At 35.3% G+C, this 26,362-nt stretch overlaps 1 protein-coding gene across 3 annotated transcripts in view; it reads right to left on the bottom strand.

Moving 5' to 3' along the window:
* The window catches only part of GRID2 (glutamate ionotropic receptor delta type subunit 2), a 1,464,312-nt gene that overhangs the window by 355,260 nt on the left and 1,082,690 nt on the right, over positions 1-26,362 (bottom strand). The window lies entirely within an intron of this gene.

Here is a 26,362-nt window from a genome sequence, read left to right as displayed (position 1 = left end):
ACATTCCCACCAACAGTGTAAGAGGGTTCCCTTTTCTCCGCATCCTCTCCAACATTTGTGGTTTCCTGCCTTGTTAATTTTCCCCATTCTCACTGGTGTGAGGTGGTATCTCATTGTGGTTTGGATTTGTATTTCCCTGAGGGCAAGTGATGCAGAGCATTTTCTCATGTGCGTGTTGGCCATGTCTATGTCTTCCTCTGTGAGATTTCTGTTCATGTCTTTTGCCCATTTCATGATTGGATTGTTTGTTTCTTTGGTGTTGAATTTAAGAAGTTCTTTATAGATCTTGGAAACTAGCCCTTTATCTGATACGTCATTTGCAAATCTCTTCTCCCATTCTGTAGGTTGTCTTTGAGTTTTGTTGACTGTGTCCTTTGCTGTGCAAAAGCTTCTTATCTTGATGAAGTCCCAATAGTTCATTTTTGCTTTTGTTTCTTTTGCCTTCGTGGATGTATCTTGCAAGAAGTTACTGTGGCTGAGTTCAAAAAGGGTGTTGCCTGTGTTCTCCTCTAGGATTTTGAGGGAATCTTGTCTCACATTTAGATCTTTCATCCATTTTGAGTTTATCTTTGTGTATGGTGCAAGAGAGTGGTCTAGTTTCATTCTTCTGCATGTGGATGTCCAATTTTCCCAGCACCATTTATTGAAGAGACTGTCTTTCTTCCAGTGGAGAGTCTTTCCTCCTTTATCGAATATTAGTTGACCATAAAGTTGAGGGTCCACTTCTGGGTTCTCTATTCTCTTCCATTGATCTATGTGTGTTTTTGTGCCAGTACCACACTGTCTTGATGACCACAACTTTGTAGTACAACCTGAAATCTGGTATTGTGATGCCCCCAGATATGGTTTTCTTTTTTAAAATTCCCATGGCTATTCGAGGTCTTTTCTGATTCCACACAAATCTTAAAATAATTTGTTCTAACTCTCTGAAGAAAGTCCATGGTATTTTGATAGGGATTGCATTAAACGTGTAAATTGTGCTGGGTAATATTGACATTTCCACAATATTAATTCTGCCAATCCATGAGCATGGAATATTTTTCCATCTCTTTGTGTCTTCCTCAATTTCTTTCAGAAGTGTTCTATAGTTTTTAGGGTATAGATCCTTCACCTCTTTGGTTAGGTTTATTCCTAGGTGTCTTATGCTTTTGGGTGCAATTGTAAATGGGATTGGCTCCTTAATTTCTCTTTTTTCAGTCTCATTGTTAGTGTATATTGCCTTTTTCTTTAACTTTTACTCTCATCTAATTAGAACCATTGTTTAATATGCTAAATTATATTTACCTAATTTATCTCAAAATTATTTTTAATTCCAATATTATAAGTAAATCCCCAGGCAAATGGATCCTTTTCAGAGGTTTGTTGTCAAAATCGGGTCCTAGAGAAATCAGCTAGAATTGGCTAAAAGTATAGAGTAAAAATGGCTACACCCAAGTTCTTTTATAGAGGATTGATGAATTATTAATGAGCATGCTTTTTAAGTTTTACGACTGAAATGAGCTTTTAATACATACTATCACTTCTCTTCTGGATAGATGTTTTTAGTCTTTGTCTTTAAGCTGTTTCACAGATTCGAATCATTATTTGTCAATCTTATCCCAGACCAGTTGTGCTGAATGAGGACAATCATCCAATATACTAGACAGGTAAACATAGCAAGAGAAATTAGATTGAAGGTCTAAGATCTATAATAGAAAAGATACTTTCTCTTTCCCTTCTCTATGGCAATACTGAGTTTGGTTGAATCACTTTTATCTATGCACCTATTTCCAAAATTTATTTATTCATTGACTTATCTATTAACATGAATTGAGCAGCTACAGCATCAAGTTACCACACTCAATATAGTGAGTGTAGCAATCACTGTACTTGATATTGTAGAAAGTCACGGGCATCACTTTCAAAATAATCATAACATAGTTTGGAAAAACCACATAGTCAAAAAATACAATACAAAACAAAAGCAAGATGCACCATACCCATTACACATAAAACACCAGAGAAACACAATGGAAACTATAAAAAGAAAAGAAAAGAAAGTCATCATTTTGAGGGCTACCGGCTTTGCACTATTTTAACAGATAAGAAAAATTAGGAAAAAAATTCTCAACTCAAGATCACACAGTAAGTTACAGAACAAAAAGTCCTCATAAATGATTTTACTTCAACTTTATCTCTTTGGACCTCAAATTTTTGAACCCTTTTATTAAAATATAGGGCTCCAGGGATCCCTGGGTGGCACAGTGGTTTAGCGCCTGCCTTTGGCCCAGGGCGCAATCCTGGAGACCCGGGATTGAATCCCACGTCGGGCTCCCGGTGCATGGAGCCTGCTTCTCCCTCTGCCTATGTCTCTGCCTTTCTCTCTCTCTCTCTCTCTCTCTCTCTGTGTGACTATCATAAACAAATAAAAATTAAAAAAAAAAGATTTAAAATATAGGTCTCCATAATTCATCTAAATTTTAATGCAACTTAAAGTGGTGTAAGACTGGAAGAGACTCCAGATGCCTTACAGAGAAAAAAAAAATTCCACAGTACTCTCTGAAGGAAGTTTCTGCATTTTAGGTCTTATATTATTCCTTCAAGCAATTGAATACAATGTTTAAAACAAGAGTCAAAGATATCATGTAAAAGGAAATTCTATTTCATATATATATACTCAGATACTGAAATTTTCAGATGCATTCTATAAAAATTATGTTACTATGCTTAAAGAAATATAGGACCAGTTGACAGGAAACCACATGAAGTATCATTACACAATTTGAAAAGAACTAAATAGAAATGTAAGAATTTAGCAAAGAGAATGTTCAAAGTCAAGAATTTAATGACTGAGTTTATCAGCAGATTAGTAACAGATGAAGAGTGAATTAGTGACCTGTAATAGTTCAGAATTAATACCTTTGGGCAAAGGAATAAACAACTGGAAAATCCCAAAGCAAGAGGAAAGAGATTAGAAGCAGAGAGGTAGTCTGATAATCCCAAATAGTGCTAATGTTATGAAGAAACAAGAGTTGTCATTCACTATTGCTGGATGTTTAAATTGGTTCAATACTTTAGAAAAACATCTTGACATATCTAGCAGAGAATGGAGATTTTTTTTTTTTTTTTTTATTCATGATAGGCACACAGTGAGAGAGAGAGAGAGGCAGAGACACAGGCAGAGGGAGAAGCAGGCTCCATGCACCGGGAGCCTGACGTGGGATTCGATCCCGGATCTCCAGGATTGCGCCCTGGGCCAAAGGCAGGCGCCAAACCGCTGCGCCACCCAGGGATCCCTGAGAATGGAGATATTTATAGGCAAATTAGTTTTGCCTGTTTTTGAATGTTACATAAATATTTATCTAGCATGAAGATATGAATAGCAATGTTACAACAATTTCAATCCTTGGGAATGAACACTTAGACAATCTTGGGCACCAAAATATATACTTGAGAATGTCTTAGCAGCATTGTTTGTAATGGCTCCAATCCGGAAATAATAAAAATCCAAATCCCCATCGATGTGGAAAAGACAAATATATTGTGGTATATGGATGAAATGTAATACTAAACAGTTTAAAATTTAAGAAACTATAGCGATAGCAATAGCACAAATGGACTTTTAACAAATAATTTATTTAAATTCAACTTGCCAACATGTAGTGTAACACCCGGTTATACTCATCTCAGCATGTGCCTTAGTGCCTGGCACCCAGTCATCCCATATCCCACCCACCTCTCCTTCCTCCAACTCTTTGTTTGTTTCCCAGAGTTAGGAGTCTCATGGTTTGTCTTCTTCTCTAACACAAATGGACTTTTAAAAGAACAATGTTGGGGGCAGCCTTGGTGGCTCAGCGGTTTAGTGCTGCCTTCAGCCCAGGGCATGATCCTGGAGACCTGGGATCAAGTCCCATGTCAGGCTCCCTGCGTGGAGCCTGCTTCTCCCTCTGCCTGTGTCTCTGCCTCTCTCTTTCTATGTTTCTCATGAATAAATAAATAAAATCTTAAAAAAAAAAACAGAACAATGTTGAGTGAAAAAATACTTGAAGAGAACAGCTGATTCCATTTTTGTAACATTCATAAGCAGGTGGAGTTAACTGTGCAGTTAAGGATTGTCACCCAGGTGAAGATACTTTAGAGAAAATGAAAAAAGTAATCACCTCTGGGTGGTTAGCTCTAAGATGCTGGGGAGGATATGATCAGAAAGACGCACAAGGAGAACTGGTCCCTATGGTAATAATAGCAATCTATTTTTTTTTGTTCTGGACAGTGGTTGTCTGGTTGTTGCTTTATTTTTCATTATTTAATGGTGTGAGCTTTTTTCTGTATGGGTGTTATGTTGCAATGTAAACAAAAATAAAGAAAAAGTATGTTAAGTGAGACCAGATAAAGAAGGACATTGAGTCCATATTAAGGGTTTTTTTTTTTTTTTTTTTTTTTTTTTTGCCTTTTATTTGGCAGGGAGCTGGAGCTTTGTGGAAGGGAAACAGCATAATCAGAAAGTAATTTTGAGAACAAAGTATAGAATGAATTGTGGCAGAAGCAAGGTCTAGGGGGCCTTAGCAACAATGCAGATGAATGACAGGAGATTATAGCCTGTGCCTATTTAACATGTATTTCCAAAGTGTATACAGGTGGCTTTGAGTCCTCTATTATACAGATGGTGGGGTGAGGGGTGGGGGTGGGGCAGAAATGATAAAATCCTGCCTTTAAAATTCATTTTCCAGCAATTAGTTTCAAAGAGTATTAATAGAATTGAGTTTAAGCTGGTGAAAACCTGTCTGCCTATTAAGTGAAAACAAATTGCAAATTTCGATTTGCTGATCATTTGGATGACAGATTCTCTAAGCACAATCCTCAGCAATTGGAATAAACAAAGCTTTCACAGAATGCCTGTAGTTTATCAATCTAAGTGCATTAGCATGAGGATTCATAGAACTGCTTGTAGATAAGAATATTTCAGTGGTTTGATAATTTTCATATTAGCAAGGATTTATTCACATCACTTGTTGGGTTATTAGATAATAACTTCATAATTCTGAATTTGTATTCAGTCACTTAAAAAATCACAGGCTAATTGCTTAGTTGATTTACAACACTGTTTGCCACTTGCAGATTTTATAGTTAATTCCTGTATTTTAATAACTATGCAATATTGTTTGCCAGTGATAGAGCTGCAATAAAGTATCTGACATTTCTGATAGGTACAAGCAACAAGCTCTTTTGCCAAAGCTTTACTGAGAGCTGTTTAAAGGTTTTAATATGCATAACTTCACAGAATACCACGCTGGCCAAAACTAGGGATGAGTCACTCGAAATTTCTTACAATTCTGCTCACACGTGCAGCTCAAAGACATTAAAAAGAGAGCAAGAATATTTCTTAATGGCCTGTTTAACTTTTTTTTCCTCATAAAACACACTCCTGGCCAAAGCAAACAAGAGTTGTCTTTTTGCACAGTGTGACCTTATATTTTGCTTAGGAATGGCACATTCCACTTTGATTATAGGTAAAACTAATGATCACCGTTCTCCTTGGAAAAGCATCAATGTTTTTATAGGCCACATATGAACATTTGAAACTTCTCCAAGTTAAAAAGGCTAATGGCACGGAATTTGTTATTAAAAACATATCAAGATACCAGGATAGTAAAACAAGCATGAAGAGCATCTACAGAGAAATAAACAATCTAGGTGGTGTAAAGGAAAAGAATATTTGAGTTGTGTGGGGAGAAGAAAAGTGGTCACGGGGATATGCAATGAAGATGTCATCAAAGAAGCTTTTGCAAAAGGATTTTATGGAAGAGTAAATATTTAGAAAGTATCACACTAAATGTATCTTTCAAAATCCTTGCTAAACTATTTTAATCACACAACATTCAAGTTATAAATCATAGAAGTAAATTTAAAGAACAATTCTAACTTCCTAAGACCATATATTACTCATTATTTCTGATTCCTCTTTTGTAAGCAATTATTTAAATCACAAAAATACTTTAAATTGAACATAAAGCTAAAGCTATTAGTATGCAAAGTAATTCATTTTAAAAGTAAAATATTTGATGTTATACATTGCTTTCAAATCATGAAATGGTTATGTCTTAGTGACTCACAAGCTAAATGGAGAGTGGCAAAATGAAACAAAATATTCATTTTGTTTTCATGAGAATCCAAAAGAAATATAGAATGTGGTAACTGGGAATACAAGGTTACCAAGGACAAAATGCAATCACTACAATCCTAAGTACAATTCTCATTTATTGATTTTCCCTAGCATGCACTTGAAAACACATTTTAGGAGACTAAGATTTTATGGGCCATATGATTACCATATATAAACTTTGAAATACTAGATTCTCAGTTTGCTTTTTGGCTGCTAGATAATATTTTTGGTTTGTTTGGCCCAAGCCTTTATTATTTTGCTCAACTTAACACCTAAGCGAATCCTACAACTGCACGGCCACATGCAAGAGTCAATTCTATCCTATATATATTGTTAAGAGTTTACTAGGTACAGAGTACTTCATAAGTGCAGTTATCCCAAGAAAAAGTATCAAGAACACGTTTTGAGATATAGCATATTGCTACTGCAATGAGTGGCTATCCCAAATATAAGAAATCTACAAAAATATTAAAGTGAAGGACTTGGTAACATTTGGCTCCAGAATGATGACATTTATAAACTCTCTGCTTCCTGTTAAAAAATACTGTCAAAAATACTAATGTTAATAAATGTCAGCAGAACCTCAGGACAAGACTTAATTTCCATCAGGATATAAAAGCATTTAATAAATATAAGCTAAAGCTAATTAAATATTAAAATACAGTGAAAGCCATATAAAATAAAACTTGGAATGCTTATGACTAGTGGTTTGGTTTTGTTTTTAGAGAAAGACAGTACGTGAGAATGCTCTTGGGGGAAGGGCAGAGAGAGAATCTTAAGCAGGCATACCAAGCACGGAGGCCGATACAGGACTCAATCTCATGATCTGGAGATCATAACCTGAGGTTAAATCAAGAGTTAGATGCTTTAACTGGCTGAGCAACTCAGGCCCCCCTGACTAGTGGTATTTCTATCCAAAATAATATGACTTACAGGAAAATAGTAGAAATTCAGATTTTTTTTAGTCCTTCAAAGGAACATTAATGCTGGGCATACACTAAGACTATGATAGTAAATTAAAAAAAAACAATAAACAGATACCTCTATCCTTCTAGACCTAAATCATAATGGGAGCAATAGACAATAAATGAAGTAAGTAATATGTATGTTATGTCAGATGATGATAAGTGCTATAGGGGAAAATTAATGAAATAGTGAGAACAAAGAGCATGTGAAGCATGTGAGGAAAGGCAGTAATTTCAATCAGGAAGAGCCTCTGTAAAAAGAACATTCTAAGGCAGCCCGGGTGGCTCAGCGGTTTCGTGCCGCCTTCAGCCCAGGGCATGATCCTGGAGACAGGGGATCCAGTCCCACATCGGGCTCCCTGCATGGAGCCTGCTTCTCCCTCTGCCTGTGTCTCTGCCTCTCTCTCTGTCTCTCATGGATAAATAAATAAAATATAAAAGAAAAGAACATTCCAGACTGAAAAAAGAGTACGTACAAATGTGTTAGGCAAGATTATCTCTGACATGTTTGAGACACAGAGGGATACTAGTGTGGCAGGAACCTATGGAGCTAGAGTCAGATAGGAAATATCTGAGAAGTAATGGCTGTGTATCATCAGATGGAGCTTAAACAGGGTCTTTAAACCCAAAATGACTGTAGCTGTTAATTCCATTAAGATGGGCAGCCCAATGGTTCCAGGCAGGGGAGGGACATGATCTAATATGTTTAACAGTGTACAAGACAGCTGACAGTTACTATTAACATTAGGTTGGAAGGAACAAGATAGAAGCTAGGAGATCAATTAGGAGTCCTTTGCAGCAAACCAGAAGTGAGCTGATCATAACTTGGTAGGAAAATTGATTTAATGAGAAGTAATTGGATTGTCAGTTACTCTTGAAGGTAGAGTTCATGGGATTCAAGGATATACTAAATGTGAGGTTGTAAGCATTTAGTGTGAAGTGATGTAATTCTATGCCATACATCCTGAGACCATCAGTAGAGGCATCAGTCTTCAAAAGAGTATGGACTTCTGAGACTCTCCTTGAACATTCTTTATTTGGGGGTATGTATCAAAGTTCCATTAAAGGAATGAAAACTTTCAATCAATAAAGTCCTTAAAGTGAATGTTCAATATGGAACCAAAGATAGTATTTTCTAAAAACCTACAGCACTGAATACAAAATCCATACACATTCAAATTTATAGAATAAAGCATGAAAATGTGTACTTTCTTTCTTTTCCTGCATATTTGTGACTCATATAATCAGTTAAGGGGGAAAATTATATTTATTGGAAGCTATTGCAATCACTAAAATCATCTTTAAAAACTAGACTTTAAAGGGACAAAATTCAATAGCAAACACTTTATTTTTGTTCTCTTAACACACCTTTGGAAAATACGGCTTAACATAAGATGAGTTATTTTATTTATTGTTCATCAGATTGACAAAGATGAAAAAGAATGTTAATGTTTATCAACAAACATGTGAAGAAACAGGCTTTCTTATACACCACTTCTGTGAGTTAAAATTGCAACGGCTTTTCAAGAAAACAAATTCAAATTTGTAGGAAGGCAAATGTCTTCAAATTTTCATATTATTTCTCCTGGTAATTTTACACTTAAGAGAATAATCATAAATAAGCAAAATATGTATCTAAAAGAATGCTCATTGCAACCTCTGCAGTGAGAACTTGAAAACAAAGGAAACACTCAACAATTACAGATTTTTTTTTTTTTTTAAGTGTATCTGTATGATCAATGAGTACACAGCACATTCAGTCATCAACCTCAGTGTCTCTGCGCCCTGGCACCTAGCCATCTGTTTAGTGCTGGGCTGAAGGTTGTTTTCTTAAACCAAGAATAACAATTTTTTAAGGTTTGGGATTGGTTTATTTTCATTAGTCTCCTAGAAAGATTAAAAATATCACTTTAAAAATTGTTTTCATTTGCATTCTCATATATTTCAGTGAGTGAGAAAGAAAAAATGTTGAATTTCAGTTGGCATGTTGGGAATTATATACAAGGGTGGATAAATTAACGAAGTTTAAGCAAGTATAAAGATAATTCATCAAGTAGCTGGGGGGAAACTATTGATCACATCTGGTGTGCAAAAAGTATTTATTTACATTAAGAATATTCATGCATATATTGCTAAATAAGAAAATGTACAAAACTATTTATGACTGTGTGTGTCTTAGTTCAGGCTCTAACAAATCACCATGAACCAAGTGACTTAAACAATACTTATTTCACACAGTTGGCTAGAAGTCCAAGATCAAGGTGCTGGTAGATTTAGCATCTAATGAGGGTCTTGGTTGCCCACCTCACTTGGCAAAGACATAAGAGATCATCCTTCTTGTGTCTCTTCTTATGAGGGCTCTTCTCTCATATCCTATTTGCTCTCAAAAGCCTCACCTAAAATACCATCACACTGGGGATTCAGCTTCCACATATGAATTTTCAGTCCATGGAACTGTGTGGTTTAAAAGTTGAAAAATAATGACAGTAGTAATAATAGCAGCAAACATCTGTATAGGACTTACTATATGCTGGGCATTTTTCAGATGCTTTTGGTATACTTATGCCCAATAGTCCTGTGAGTTTAGAATCATAATTATCTCCATGATTATGGGTAAAGTAACTTAATTTTGTTTAGCTAGTAAGTGATAGACACTAAAATATTAGGACGTTTTTGTTGGAGGAATTATGAATGATTTGTTGTTAATTTTTGTTTGTCACATTTTCTAAGTTGTTGTCATTGAATATATATAATACTTATTTCAACACTTGTCTGGTAAATCTAAAGTATGAGGGAAAGGCCAGGGTTGGGAATAAAAATTTGTTTATAATTTTCAAGAAAGTCGATTTGTTGTAAAGTATAGCAAGAGTCAAAAATGGAATTCTGGAAGAAGACACCAGTGAAGGATGTGGAAGGCATAGAGAGGTCAGAAGAGAATCAGGAGAAGACACTGCTGGAGGACTCAAGAGAGGACAGGGTTCCCAGGAGTAAGTTGGCAGAGGATTCTATTAGAGGTGATTGGTACAGAGAAATAAAACCTGAAAACGTCCATCTCATTTATCAAGTATGAGATCATGACAACCTTTTGAAAAGCACTTTTTTTGAGAAGTCAAAAGAGAAGCCCAATTTCAGTGGTTGGAGAATAAAAAAATGAAGTAGAGACAGAACCAGTCTGAGACACGGATATGAGAAAGAATTCATAGAATACGGGGAGTTCAGGGTCAAAGAATATTTTGTTTTGTTTTGTTTTTTTAACTCAAAACATATTTCAGGTGAAGGGAGGAAGCAAATAAAAAATACTAACAATAATAAAAAGCTTACATGAGGCCTGTGCTCATCCTTATTACTTGATGTTCATCATCTCACTTAGTTCTTGGAATACTCTGGTATTGTTACTACCATTTTATAAAAGGGAGAACCGAAATATGGGAGAGAATAGATAAATAATGTGCCCGAGCCCACAATCTAGTGAGAAAGATTGAAATTTGAATCTGGTGTTGTCTGATACAAAAGTCTGTATTCTTAACTGTTAATTTAGACTGCCTTCATCAGCATTTGGGTGTATATACATGCTTGGGGTGTGGGAAATGAGCTGCAGAAACTACATGGCAGATATAAGAAAAAAAAAAAAACATCTTTTAACACATGATGGTGTCTAAATCAATCAATCTTTCTCTCTTTCTACACTCTATATTCTCAAATTCCTTTTCATTTCTAAAGTAGAGTTATTTACAGATTCTTCTTCCGATTCATACTTCAACTTTAGTCAGCATATTGATGGGATTGCAGTTTTCCACAAAGATTATTTTAAAGTGAAAACATTTAAAATCTTTTTGAACTTCTCTTATCTGACTAAAGCAGAGCCTTCTGAAAGTATAAATGCCACTAACCCTGCTCCAAGGGAGTTTCCTGTAAATTCCAGGAAGGAGATAGACTTCTCATTCTCTTTAGCATTAAGCAAACCATAGAGCCTTCCATACTTTCCTTTTGGAAGTCCAACCCCTTGTTAATCTGCCTATTGCACATTAATGCAGAGGTTCTCAAACATTAAACCTAAGAGGGTAGAGGAAAAGTTTTTCTCCCAACTGTCTCAAGCCTTTTCTGGACAAAGATGGTCTCTTCCCTGTAAAGGAGACCTGGTACCTAGTAATTTCACGAAGTCCATTCTATACCCTCTGAAGAAAATGCACTCACTATTCCTGCCACTGGCCTGCCTGATCTAAGGTTTCAAGAATAAGGTGACAGGCTTTCTATTTCTAGTGAGTTGAATGTTTTCTGAAGGATGTACCTTTTTCTTTTGATTTTGTTATGAAGCACAGTGGGAAACTTAAAAGAAAAGATCTCCTGCATAGAAGGCAGAAACATAACAGTAAGGTTATGATTAGGTATGGCAGACAGGTGCTGATTTTTAAAAATAAGAAACAAACCTGGGGGGATTTACAAATTGTAAAAGTTCAGAAGTCTGAACTTTTAGCTACAAAGACAATATTCTGTTTCACAAATTAATGTGATATTAAAAAGATTGCTTGAAATGTTATTAAAATTAATATTAAAGCACATAAAAGTGACCTCTGTACCAGCTCTTACCAGGACTGTGGGTATGAATTAGAGTTTTGAATTAATTATAGGGATTGATATTAAGGAATTAGAGGTAGGTTCTGGTAATTTACTGGGAAATGTAAAGATGTAGAAAACTTTTTTTTTCCTTTGCTATTAGCCTAAACCAGCCCTAAAACTTATCTTGTCTATAAGATCCTTCATTTGATGGAGCAAAAGTCACTTAGCAGTGTCAAAACAAACAAATAAACAAACCCAAAACATTGGTCCTATTTATTCTTACATTCCTCAAGGAGATGCTCTAGGTGTGTTCCCAAATGTAATACTATGTGTATTAAGTGTTTCTTAGTTCCTGGAGTTGATAACCAAAGGTCATTCTTAAAATTTTAAAGGACTAATAAAACAAAGGTGAGATATTTTCAAACTCTGTTTTTTTTTTTTTTAAGATTTTATTTATTTATTCATGAGAGAGAGAGAGAGAGAGGCAGAGACACAGACAAAGAGAGAAGCAGGCTTCATGCAAGGAGCCCAACGTGGGACTCAATCCCACGACTCTAGGATCATGCCCTGGGCTGAAGGTGGTGCTAAACCACTGAGCCACCCCGGCTGCCCCAAACTCTTTGTTCTTGATGTCTGATCACTTTTTTATTCTCCTGACTTTTAAAAAAGTAAAAGACCTTCCTTTTAAATACTAATCGGTTGCTTCTTTATTCCCCAAAGACTTCAGACCATTCTGCTTCAGATCTTCATTTTCTTGAGGGCTTCATTGACCATGGCCTTGGAGATTACACGTGGCTCAGAACAACATACAGCTTGTTTTTTTTTTTTTTTTTTTTTTTTTAAGATTTTATTTATTTATTCATGCGAGACAGAGAGAGGGAGAGAGGCAGAGACAGAAACAGAGACATAGGCAGAGGGAGAAGCAGGCTCCATGCAGGGAGCCCAACGTAGGACTCCATCCGAGTCTCCAAGATCACACTCTGTGCCGAAGGGGGTGCTAAACCGCTGAGCCAGCCAGGCTCCCACAACTTGTTATTTTTAACTGAACTGTGGAGCACATTACTCTACATAAGAATCAATGGGAAAAAAATAGTTTGAACATCCCATTTTCCCATTTCAAATATCATGCCACTAGCAATGATTAAAATTTTTTTAAAAAAGAGAAGAAAAATAAGCAACCACAAAAAAATACCTTAAAATCTACCCAAGAAAAAAAATCCTAAAATATAAAGTTCATTTTCTCCTGCTAACTTCCATCACCCAGAGAACCTGACATTCCTTGCTAAAAGATTTTAAATGCACAAGAATCACAAATTCCTTTTCCAGCTTGGTTGCCTTGTCTTTCCAGGTTAAAATAATTAGTACACAGTTACATGGAGATGCTGTGAAACACCACATTACAGCCCAAACCTTGTTGTACTACAGCTGATCATTAAAAAACCCAAGGGGTGTATTCTGAATGAGTACACATTTACCTTTCCTTCCTTGACCAACTTTTCCATTTCTGGGACCTCCATGCAGTATGGTGGTTCTCTCCTTGACTGACTCCTACCTCCCTAGAAGGAGCTGAATTTTAGTAGCTCTTTGTGTTCTAGAAGCTGTCAGATGAGTAAGCTATTCCCACGTTGAATGCTTTTTGGAAGTGTCTCTTCATTTTAGTCAACCCTAGAGCCCCATTTAGTGACATGGATGGAGATTTGATAAATGGTTCCCTATTGGTCAAAACTTGTTCCTGTTCCTGTGGAAGAATCTGAATCCCACTTGAGCACTTGAGGTCTAGCTTCCTCACTGGTAAGGCTGCCTCCAACTCTATGGCTCTTTGAGAGGCACTGGGAAAGTACATTAAGTTTTCTCAAAATTTATTTCCTTTGTAAACAGAAATCTGATTATTACATTTTAATTCAAAACCATCTCTCCCCAGTGATTGGGAAGATTTCTAAAACATAAGCAAAGACAACTTCCTGTGACTTTCTTTTTTTTTTTTTTTTTTTGCATCTGTTTACACAAGACTAATTTAGGTCAGCAATAAAACAGCAACACCACCAACACGCTTTTGAATTTCAGAGGTGGCAGATGAATATTCATCTTCCTAATAAAAAGCTGGACTTTTTGAGAGGTCCGAGTAACAGATCAGTCACCAAAATAGGGTCGCCTGCTTTCGGCTCAGGATGTGATCCGGGTGTGATCCCGGGGCCCTGGGATGGAGTCCTGCATTGGGCTCCCTGCGGGGAGCCTGCTTCTCCCTCTGCCTCTGTCTCTGCCCCTCTCTCTGTGTCTCTTATGAATAAATAAATAAAATCTTAAAAAGGGCACCAAAATAGCAAGATACATGGGACTACCCACTTTATATAAGTCATATATATAAATATCTATTAATTGCTACATAATTCAAAGATAAACATATGCTTTTTACATATCCTTTCAAAGTCCTGGTAGAGGGGCAGCCCGGGTGCCTCAGCAGTTTAGTGCTGCCTTCAGCCCAGGGCCTGATCCTGGAGACCTGGGATGGAGTCTCGCGTCCGGCTCCCGGCATGGAGCCTGCTTCTCCCTCTGCCTGTGTCTCTGCCTTTCTCTCTCTCTCTCTCTCTCTCTCTCTCTCTGTGTTTCCCATGAATAAATAAAATCTTAAAAAAAAAAATCTTTGCATATATTCCTCAAGTGCCTGTTTATAAAAATCACCTTTATCCCTTTTCTCTCACATAAGATGGGTACAATCAGCAGAAGAGACAAAATATGTTTACAATACAAAGCTGTGTTTACTGATTACACTGTTTCAATAACAAAAGTGAAACGATTTTATCAAAACTTCAGGCTAGATTAGGGTTATAATGATGGTATCTTTAGGTTGTTGATGCATATTACCTAAATTATATCATGCTAACCTCACTTTCACAAATTTCTAATTGAATTGTCTCCAAGGGAGCTCTTTAAAAAGAATACCTTACACACAGGCTACTGGAGTTTTCTGTATTTCAATTTTATTTATTTCAGGCAATATTCCTATTTATTTTCAGGAAGTAAATACCCCTATTTACTTTAAATTCTTGATGTCTGCATAAATTTGCATATACTCTTTACATTGTTGGATCTCCCTACCCCTTTATATATGTCTTGATAATCCTTGCTCATCTTTCAAAAATAATTGTGTCATCCTTTAAGCCTCTTTCCCACTACCCTACCCATGAGTTAGATGCCTCTTTTATTTCTTTTAACACCCTGAGCATAACAAGAACTAACACACACACAGACAAACACACACACACACACGCACATATATCACATATCATATATATGTGTGTGTGTGTGTGTGTTAGTTCTTGTTATGCTCAGGGTGTTAAATTATATATTTATAATATTTTATTTAAATAAATAAAATTTATTTTATTATATATAATATTATATATAATATAATATAATTATATAATTGATTATATAATTGATTATATAATTATATAATTATAATTACATAATTATATAATTAAAATAATATTATTACAATATATAATATATAATAAATATTTAATATTAAATATTTAATAACAAATATTTAATATTAAATATTTATAATATTTTATTTATTTTATTTAAAATAAAATATATTTACAACATATTTTGTTGTCTCTTCTGCTGATTGTACCCATCTTATGTGAGAGAAAAGGGATAAAGGTGATTTTTATAAACAGGCACTTGAGGAATATATGCAAGCGATGGCCTATGCAAATGATGTAATTTATAGCAACACTGGAATATGTGTACACTTTAATGCTGACTGAATAAAGTCATCATGAGAATTGATGCATGACAAGGGCTTGACAATGTCTTATTCTTTCTCATCACACCAATTCTTAAGATGATAGTTGTCATGCACACAACATATTGTGTGTGTGTGTGTGTGTGTATTGAACTTACAACCCTGAGATACTACGTTCCAGGCTGTTAAAAGTATTTTTATTCTTTGCATACATTATTCCTTTAATTTCCCTAGCAGCTCTATGTGATAGATAGTATTATTTCCATTTTACAGATTAAGAAACAGAATTAGAGAGAGTTGGAGAACTGGGGATTTCAATATAATTCAGTTCCAGACTGTTCTTTTATATTTTTTCTTTTTAATACCTGAATTGAGATATAATTCACTCATTCAAAGTATTCACAATCAAAGGCTTCAGTATATTCACAGACATGGTACCATTACTACAATTGGTTTTAGAACATTATTACCCAAAGAAATCCAGTTCCCATTAACCATCACCTCCCAACCTCCCCCTAATCTTTTCCAGCCTTAAATAATCACTAATCTACTTTCTATGCCTATACATTTGCCTATTCTTGACTTGTGACATAAATGGAATCATATAACATGTTATATATTGTAACTGATACCTTTCATTTAGCATAAAGTTTTCAAGGTTGACCCATGTACAATGTTATCAATGCTTTAGTTTATTTTATTACAAAATAATATTCCATTTTATGGGTATACTGCTTTTATTTGTTCATTCTTCATTTGATGGACATTTCGGTTGTTTCCATTTTATTTTTGCTATCATCAATAAAGCTATGAATATCTGTGTACAAGTTTTTGCGTGGATATGTTTTTATTTCTCCTGGGAATATATCGAAAGTGGAATTTCTAATTTCTGAGTCATATGGTAACTCTGTGTTTAACCATTTGAGGAACTGCCAAACTGTTTTCTGAAGTACCTACAGTATTTTAGATTCCAGCTAGAAATGTTTGAGGGTTCTAGTTTCTCCACAACCTTGTCAACAGTTGCTATTACCTGTCCTTTTGATTTATAACTATCCTAGAGGGTATGAAATAGTACTTCATCATAGTTTTGAGTTGCATTTCCATGATGGCAAATAGTTTTGGGAATCTTTTCATGTGCTTATTGACCATTTGCATACCTTCTTTGAAAAATTATCCTTGAAATCCTTTGCCCATTTTTAATTGTGTTATTTTTCTTCTTCATCTTGAGTTATTCCAACTTTATTATTTATGTATACTAAAGCAAGTCCCTTATCAGAAATATGATTTGCAAATATTTTCTACCAAGCTGTGGGTTATCTTTTCACATTTTTTGATTCTGTACTTTGAGCATAAATGTTTTTAATTCTGATGAAATCCAGCATTTTAGTTTTTTTTATTGTTTGTATTTTGAGTGTCATATTTAAGAATCTATCGCTAAAATAAAGTTACAAAGATTTACACCTATGTTTTGTTCTAACAGTTTTATAGATTTAACACTTATGTTTCAGTTTATGGTCCATTTGGAGGTTTTCTTGTTTTTTTGTTTTGTGTTTTTTTTTGTTGTTGTTGTTGTTTGTTTGCTTGTTTGTTTTGTGACCAGCATGGAACCCAATGTGAGGCTTGAACTTATAACTCTGAGATCAAGACATGAGCTCTGCCTGTCCCTCTGATTAAACAACTCTTGATTGGGAATTTAGGGGTGAGGAAGTCCTGTCTTCTTGGGAAAACCTGCTTTGAGTGGAGATTCCATCAAGTTGAGTAGGGCAGGAAGCGAGGTGGAAGGGGAAGGAGTAGAATGAAGTAAGGATGCCACAGATTCTTGTTGCTCTTACTGAGTTGTAGATTTTCTTGAGTAAATGTTACTTCATTTTCCGTATGTCCTTAGAAAAATATCTAGACTTTAAATGGTTTGTTTTACTTATTTGTTTATTTATTTATTTACTCACTTAATTTTTTAGTTGTTTTGCTGGGAAGTGGGTCCATGAACTCATTCTGTCAGGTTGGAGGTAGAACTCCTCCAGGGACTATGTCCTTAACCACAACACTTATGTTGTGTACTTTCAATGTAGCATTTAGGACATAGTACTTATTGTATTTTATTGTAACTTTCAGTTTACTTTATACAATATCCCCTGGAGACTTCCCCAGCCAGAGCTGCCATTTTTGCCTGAAGCCCTGAACCAAACTGTATTATTTATTAATTTTTCCAAAGGAGCCCTCTTCAGACATTGCTGTGGGAGCTACCAGAGCTTGCCATCTTCCTGCTGTGAGTACCTGTCCCGTGGAGCCTCTTGTCAAGCTTACTCTTTCAGTTCCTAACTTTGTCTCTAGTCTCAGGAGGCTGATAGGCTGAGACCCTAGGAAAGCTTAAATCTCTGTGGAGGTTCAAAATGCTGAAGGTTTTCAAATAGCAAAAACTGGGACTATGTCCTTAGCAAAAAACTGAGGACAATGAATTTCAGGGCTATTGCTGAAGTATTTTCTTAGTTACTTATTAATATATAATCTATTTAAAGCTAGCCTAGAATCAAATACAATTCTTATGAGACAATATAATTAGATACACAGACTTCCAGAAATTTTTACAGTTTATAATTAAGGGCTTTTTTTTCCTCAGGTATTGTTTGTTGTTGCTGTTCATTTTTCTTCTAGAAAGCACCAGCTTCATTAGCAGGAGAGTTGTGGTGACTCTAATTAGCAGGTTTTCAAATTAAGGTATAGTAACTAGGCCTAAAGTTCATGATTCTGCAATTCATGTGTCTTTGTCTGCCTTAGGGTCCTATAAATAATTTCCCACAAAAATCTGAAGATTGATGACAATGATGAATTATACCTTTGTGATCACCCATGTTCATTTTTTATATTCTTCAATTTATATATCACCGTTCTACTGCAGAGACAATACATCTTATATTTAAAAACACTGTTTTTAGCTAACTGCTTTCACATAATTTAACCTATTTACTCATAAAAAACCTGTTTGATCTCACTGAAGGCCAGTTTCATTATTCTCCTTTTATAGACAGAAAAACTGAGGTTCGAAATATCTCCTTGGTTTCCATAAGTTAAATGACTTATTAAGTAGAAAAGCTGGAACTTGTACTGACATGTTTTGACTGGTAAGGCCAGAACTCTTTTCAGTATATGTCAAATGCTTTGTATGAGTGTTTGAGGAGAAAAGACTGGTGGAGAAAAGGCAATGATATAGGCTGAAGTGCTTCCCATAAGAAGTATTATTTTTTTATTATAATGTGTCTCCAGAAGAAACTAAGTGCATTCCTTGATCTTATACTGACATATATAAATTACTATTTCTAAACTTCATACTTTCTTGTAGACTGTACAAGTTGAGAATCTGCTGCTTACATATCAGCCATAATCCCCCCTTTTTTTCAGAGATCTCTGACTTATTTATTTATTTTTTAATTGAAATTCAGTTTGCCAACATAATGTCCCTTAACATTAAAATAGTTTTATTTGTATTTAATGTAAGAAGATTTAGTAAGTTTCTGAAGAGAAGCAATCCAAAAGAAAATAAAAGGTTTTCTTCTTCTATTTGGATTTTTCTTTCCTTAGAAGATCATGAACTATATAATTGTAGACTAATTTGCTCCTTTTCTCTTTATCCATTATCCTGATTTTGCCTAATTCCATACTTCCTGCAGGCTGGGAAAATGAATTATGAAATATCAGTGTACTTGGAAGTGAAAATATTTTGGGAAAAGGGCCACCACTGACTGACTGCCTCCAAGACCGAGAGAATATTAGATGAATTAGTATTTGTAACTTCTTATCATATATTATCTTGCTATTTTGTAATACAAGTGATCCTTGATGTTTTTGAGTTAAAGATCTTTATTTCTTTACCCTAAAAGCAGGTAGTTATTTGGACACATTGCAAGTGGGTTAAGTCATTTCCTAGTGTCAATTCTGTCAAAAGATTCTCTCCATCTTCCACCCTCCAAGTATTTTCCATGAGACATTTAGGGCATATATAATAATCCTTCACATTTTGAGGGCTACACCTCAGGTAGTTCTCTGCCAGGGAAGCATTTCCTTATATCCCTGGTTCAGCTATGCATTAATGCCTCTATTTAGATATTGTCAATTTTCCCCAACAGATGTCCTGTTCTATGCAATGATCATGCTATTTTGTATCTCTGCATCCCTAGAGCCTAGCATAATGCCTGGCATGGAGGGGATGCTGAATCAGTAATGTTGGGTTAATATATCGGTGAATGGTTGGAAAGGCTAAGGAGACACATTTGGAACACTGAATGGGGTGGGCCCTGGGATATGGTTACTAGAGGAGGCAGAGAGGTAGCAGAAATCCATTCCTGCCTCCCTCGCTAAGGTGAGCAGAAGGAGGGAATTCTGGGAGAAGGAATAAACAGCCTCAAAATCTATAAAAACTGAATGCTGTGATTTTTCAGTCATTTAGGCTTTGACTGCGGAGGAGTGATGGACCCAGCCACAGTGATTTTCGAGCACTGGGAAGTATGAGAAACTAAAGCATCCTTCAGAAGGGAACAGTGAAAATCAGGAAGCTTAGTGACTTGTTCAAGATGTAAGTAAAACAAATAAAGGGGTCTCTAGCATTCCAACAAAATTGTCTGATTGGTTCACCAAAGTGTAATAAAGGGAAAGAAGATTCAGGGATGAAAGCCTCTGCTGAAAAAAGAATACCTGTCTCTCTAGGCTATCCTTTGCTATCCTTTGCCCAGTTGGCCCTGGGACCCTCCAGAGAGGGCCTCTACTCTGTTCCCTTGTCCCAGGGCGGGGGGTGGGGCACCCCAGCTGCTCTGACGGATGGGTCCCCTTCTCTCTCAGGGCACCCCAACCCCAAATTCACACGTAACAAGTTCTCATCCCAGTCCCCTTTCCTGGCGCCCTGATGAGTATTTAAAGCCAATTTTGAAATGCCAAAAAAAAAAAAAAAATTTCCTTTGCTTGGAAATTTGGACTTAGTAAATGGACACCAAAGCATGAGGAATCTTAAGACCACCTATTTATAGTCTGGCCTATTTACAATATAGTCTTGTGTCCATACCTGTTCTTATTTTTTGTAATTACATATAAAGTCCCCCCCTTTTCCTTCCTTTTTTCTTTTCTTCTCCCTCTACTATCTCCTCCCCTGCCCTACCACACACACACTCCTTCAGGCTATCTGAATATTTTCATTATTTGTTCAACAAATATTTATTTTATATACCAGGCATTATAAGTGAAACCAACTTTGTGTCTTATTGTTACAGTTTAGAGGGAGAATATAACATCAGTGAAACTACTACCACAACACCAAAAACAAACCCCAGAATGAAAGAACACAGTGGAATAAAGAATTAAATTGTCCTGTAAAAAGCCATAAAGTCCATCCTAGATGTCACTGATGAGATTAGATCATAAAAATAGTGTGACATCTGTCCTTCTCTATTTCTCTCTATATATTTCTCTCGACTTTATTCTTTTTCAGTCTCTCCAAAATTTATTTAATTCTGAGTCCTTCACACACAGGTTCTATTTTCTGATAGAGAACTTAATAATTTTTATAAAATGGTTTATATAGAGCTCCTGAAAATCAGGGACTATATCTTATTTATCTTTGCCTCTCTGGAATTTAGCACAATGTTTAACTTAAAATATATGCTCAATAAATAGTTGAGTCAAGGCTAATGATTTAGGGTGTTTTACCCTTCTCTGATCTCAGATAAATTTTCACAGGGAAATAAGGCCTGCTGAAAAAAAAAAAATTCAAGACATGGTACTAATAATAAGGAAATATCTTAGGAAAAAGAAATTACTTTTAAAATGACAACTCTGTTGGTAGCTACCTGCCATATCCTTCTTATAGTGAGTTGTTTGGGGAAACTTACCTTCTCTTAACACACAGAAACTTACTTTCTCTCAACACACAGTTTGGACTTTCCTTTATGTGGTATTGGTTTAAGATAAGCTGCCTTTGTGTATTTTCTATTTTTATCTTTCTATGATTCTAATGATAGTTTTAGTTCTAGATAGTAATTTTTAAATTGCTATTACTGTCCTTTTTTTAATTGGCTTCATTTCCTAATGTTATTTCTTTTCTTTTGGGAGTACTCCTTAAAATAGTCCCCTCTTTATGATGGCCTCTTGCCCAGAGTTGTTAAATTCAACTTTCCAGGAATATCCATTAATTTAATTAATTTTATAAAAATACCCTCCATATACTATTTAATCTAAAATATTTTCAATTATAAAATGTATAATTGTTTTTCCTACAACTAATAAAGATAAAATATGCTTCCAAATATAATTGCAAGGAACCATTAATTAACTAAAAGATGTACTCTGATTTCACAGATATTAAAATGTCAAACATTGTACAGTTTTGAATTTATAAAATATAGGAAAATCACCATCACAGCTTTACCATACATTTCCTTTTATTTTTGGTGCTGAAACCCGGGAACGAACCATACCATACATTTCCAATCAAATATTTATACAACGTTTTAAAGTTATTTCTATGGTGGGCACCTGGGTGGCTCAGTGGTTGAGTGTTTGCCTTTGGCTCAGGTCATGATCCAGGGGTCCTGTGATCCAGTCCCAGTTCAGGCTCCCTGTGGAGAGGCTGCTTCTCCCTCTGCCTATGTCTCTGCCTCTCTCTGTGTCTCTCATAAATAGATAAATAAAAATCTTTAAAAATAATTATTTCTATACTAATGGCAAAGGAATACTGTGTTGCATACTTAATATAGGACAATGGTATTGCATTTTTTTTTTTTTTTAGAAATATTCTGAGAGCTTTAGAAAGTCCCTGCTGGAATGGAACTCCCAAATGTCAGTATCTTTGTCTGTTTTGCATGTACCTTAAGCACGTAGAAGAAGGTACTCAATAAATATTTCTCAAATGAATTTATGAGTGAATTCATGTTTTGTTAGAGATGCCATGTGTCTGTTTTAAACAAAACCAAATGAAACAAGTAAGAATTATTAATCAGTGAGCTCCTTCTAAATGCCAGTTTATGTTTTTCAGATAATCTTGTACAGAATAGCTTCTCAAGCCTTACTTTTCACTTTTTGCCAACTTCTTTCCATTATATTTTCATAAGTGTTATAATGATATTTACAATTCAGTGATGTTTGCAAAAGCTTTTTGTGAATTACATAATTGGTGAAAAATTGAATAACATAATTGGTCATTTATGGCTGTCGATAGTTGCAGTACTTTGAGGGTTAAAAGGGAAAAAAAATCCTAATAAGTTCCTTGTAATAATACATTTGGTCCACTCAGTAAAAAGTAGATATTAGTGAGCCAAATATAAAAATAAAAATATCTAGACAAAGGAGTAAGTTTGTAGGGTCTGAAATTTATTCTCATTCCATCTCTTCCTCCATTTCTAAGACATTTATGTAGCTTTGATGATGGCTGAGTATAAAGCCATCCATATGTTTTTATTCTATTATTTTTATTTAAAAAATGCTACTAAATTGTCAGTCTCATAAATTTGGAACCCTCACATCTCAATAGTTATATGTAATTTAAACTTCACAAGAGTTTATTATGATTCTTAAGGCAGAAGATCAGAATATCAATGTCCTTATCCATGGCCTCTGGAACCCAGATCTCTATAGACTTGAAACTTAATTTAGTTTTTGTTAGCTATGTAGTCATGGAAATTAAGTTAACATTTTTTGTGCCCTATTTCCATCCTTCCAATGTCATTAATGCATCTCTTGTAGGGTTTTTATAAGGACTAAATAACACATGTAAACTTTTTAACAGGTCCTTCCAAATAGCAGATGTGAGTGTTGGATTTTCCCTATTTCCCCTCTGGATGCACTGTACTCTTCACTGCCCTGCTTTGTGTGCTGGCAGGCTGACCTTCATGGTCTTCCTTACCCTGGGCTCCCTTGCCCCCTGACTTCTGGTTAGATTTTCAACTGGAGACAATGAAGGGATGGAAAGACAGAAGGAGTGAAATTGAGGTAACCCTTCTCTCCATTTCCTCATTGGCTGATTGTGGTTTGGCATGACTTTCTCCATCCTCTTCCTGTATGGAATTTCATAGCTATTATTGAATGGTTTCTCTCCTTGGTTCTACTTATTGCCAGATCTTAGTATTAGTCCCTCCCCACATTCCATCAGACTTCGGGGTTGTCAAGACTTGCTGTGCATCTAGGCCTCGTGCACCAACACCCCTTTAACTCTTTTCACATCCTTGTTAATAATCCCTTTATTTGATTTTCTTTAATTAACCATTTGCGTGTACTATTTATTTGCCCATGGGATCATAAACAGCATGGTGCTGAATTATATAGTTTAAATAAGTATCAGATTATTTATTTCAAATCAATAAAATATCATTAATAGTGATAGGAAAGGGGGTTTTACAACTTAGGTAAAGAAAATCAATTTTATTAACCTGTATGTCATTATAGCATAAATGTCCTGAGCACTAAAGGAGGTATGTATTGAACTGGTGCTAAATTGCAGTTAGGATGGAATAAAGACTGAGAGACCTCCCCTCAGGGGCTTGACACATGAACCCTCCTCTTCTCCCTTCTTGAGAGTGCTGGAGGCAAGTACATGGAACACAAAGAAGTGGGGTTTATGTGACCAAATCAAGTTCAATATAAACCAAAATCTAAGTTTCAGGGTTTAGTGGGCATCAAGATTTTGGAGTTGCTGGGTGGCATTCTTAACAGAAGCTTGCAAGGCCATATAACTAAGAGGTAGACCTGGAAGACTGCTTGTAGGAAATAAATAGGAAGGTCATGGCTGGTTTTCATTCAAACAGGAATTACAGGAAAAAACGATAAGGCTCCAAAATTATGAAGTACAGTGACTGCACATTGTGGGAGTGTAATAAGTGTCAAGATGTTTTACACATGGATAAATCCAGATTTCCTCACAGAAGACCTGGGGAAATATTGTGTCCATATCTCCACTCAGTCACATGTTTGGGATCTATGTAGGGCTGAGCTTATAGGACACGGAAACCATCATGAGTCATTAAGGTGAAACTGGAGAAGAATGCATTACCACTGCATGAAGCAATAATATCATTTCATGTTCATCCTGGAAAGAATTTAAAATAATATGCCATATGAAGTTTTCCCAAAAAACCTATTGTCGTCTTAATCAGAGTTAAGAATTTTTAACTCTCAAGCCAAATGAAATCCTATAGATACCTCAATTCTCACACTTAATCACAGTAGAAGAGAGAATATATTATAATGTTAAGAGGGAAGAGATTAAGACGGCTGGAGTCCCTTTGACTTACTAGATTGAATCCTAACTCTCTCTGCGACTTACTATCAGTATATCCTTGACATTTTTTTTTCCAACCAACCTCTAGAGGTCCCAGTTTCCTCTTCCTCATCCTTGGAATTAGAAAAGTATCTATTTCTTGGAAATACTTTAAGAACTAAATAAAACAATACAGGCAAAAAACTTCAAAAAGTACGTGGCGTATAGTATGTACTTAATAGTTCTTGCCTGGTTTTCTTTTTTGATTGTGCATCTCCCAACAAGATTCTAAGTGTACTTTGAGGTATTAATATATCTATAAGATGAATACATATACCTATGTAATAGGTAAATAATGTAATAGGTATACGTATTATTCATTTTATATCCGTTACCAAGTCTATCATATAGTGAAGTATTAAATAAATATTTGCTTAGTGACTAAATGAGGTTAGCTTGTCTTAGAAATATGAATCTCAAAGACCAAAACAATGCACATATGTCGTTTTTACTGATGTTGTCTCCTGAGATTCGGTTAATTGCTAGAGAGGAGACTATTAATAGCTCACTGCACTTTAAACGCCTGTCTTTTTTTAATATTAGCACATCAATGCAATTCATATCCACAGCCTTGGGCACATGCAGAAGCACCACATTCACGTTATCAAGTACTCACAATTATTCACCAAAAAAGTAAAAATCTTATCGAAGTAAGAACTAGGAATAAATTATAGCATCAAAAGGGGAAATAAACTACTTATTTGAACATACTTTTATAGAAAATAACACAGATCTTTTTTAAACAATGAAATTATGTTGAGTCTACTTACTTTGTATTTAATTAAACAATGTACAAGGGGCAGCTGTTGCTGTTATAAACCTTGATATTCAATTGGCATCAATAAAAAAAAAAAGGGCTGTGTTTCTTCCATCTATTAATTCTGCAATTTATTTACCCTGCAGAAAGACTTTTTCAAATTTAAAAACAAGTAGACTTTCCTGAAGAAAAATAATGTTAACAACTTTGAATGTCTTGAAACGGACAATAAAGTAGCATAAACTTAAACTCACAGAAATAGCAAGGGAGAATGCATATTTTCCTGCTTTATAGTTATTTAGACAGTAGTCATGTGAGTATTTTGCAGCTTAAAAATATTTCTATTATCACATGATCTTATATGCTGGTTAGAAGAGAAAATAATAACATAAAGAATAATGATAATAGTTACCATTTGATTTTCTAAGTAAATGTAATTGTGAAAAGTATTTTACATGCATAATTCCATTTAATATTCACAGAATCACTAGATGGTAAGTTTCATAAAGACAGAATCATATCTATCCATTTCTTTATTCATTTCTTTTTTTTTTTTTTTATGATAGTCACAGAGAGAGACAGAGAAAGAGAGACAGAGACATAGGCAGAGGGAGAAGCATGCTCCATGCACCAGGAGCCCGACGTGGGACTCGATCCCGGGTCTCCAGGATCGCGCCCTGGGCCAAAGGCAGGCGCCAAACCGCTGCACCACCCAGGGATCCCTATTCATTTCTTTATTCATCAGTGGTCCCCAGTAATCAGCACTGAGCTTGAATACAGTTGATTCTCAATATTTATTGAACAATTGGATGATCTTTCCTTTGAAGTAGGTTCTTGCTAGACAGCATTGTTTCAGTCTGCCAATGTTCGAGTATTACTAAGTGTACTACATTTGGTCAGC

Source organism: Canis aureus, chromosome 33 (genome assembly GCF_053574225.1).
Source record: "Canis aureus isolate CA01 chromosome 33, VMU_Caureus_v.1.0, whole genome shotgun sequence".
Classification (NCBI taxonomy): Eukaryota; Metazoa; Chordata; class Mammalia; order Carnivora; family Canidae; genus Canis; species Canis aureus.
The sequence above is the reverse complement of the archived record's forward strand: the minus strand, read 5'-3'. Positions and strand labels throughout refer to the sequence as shown.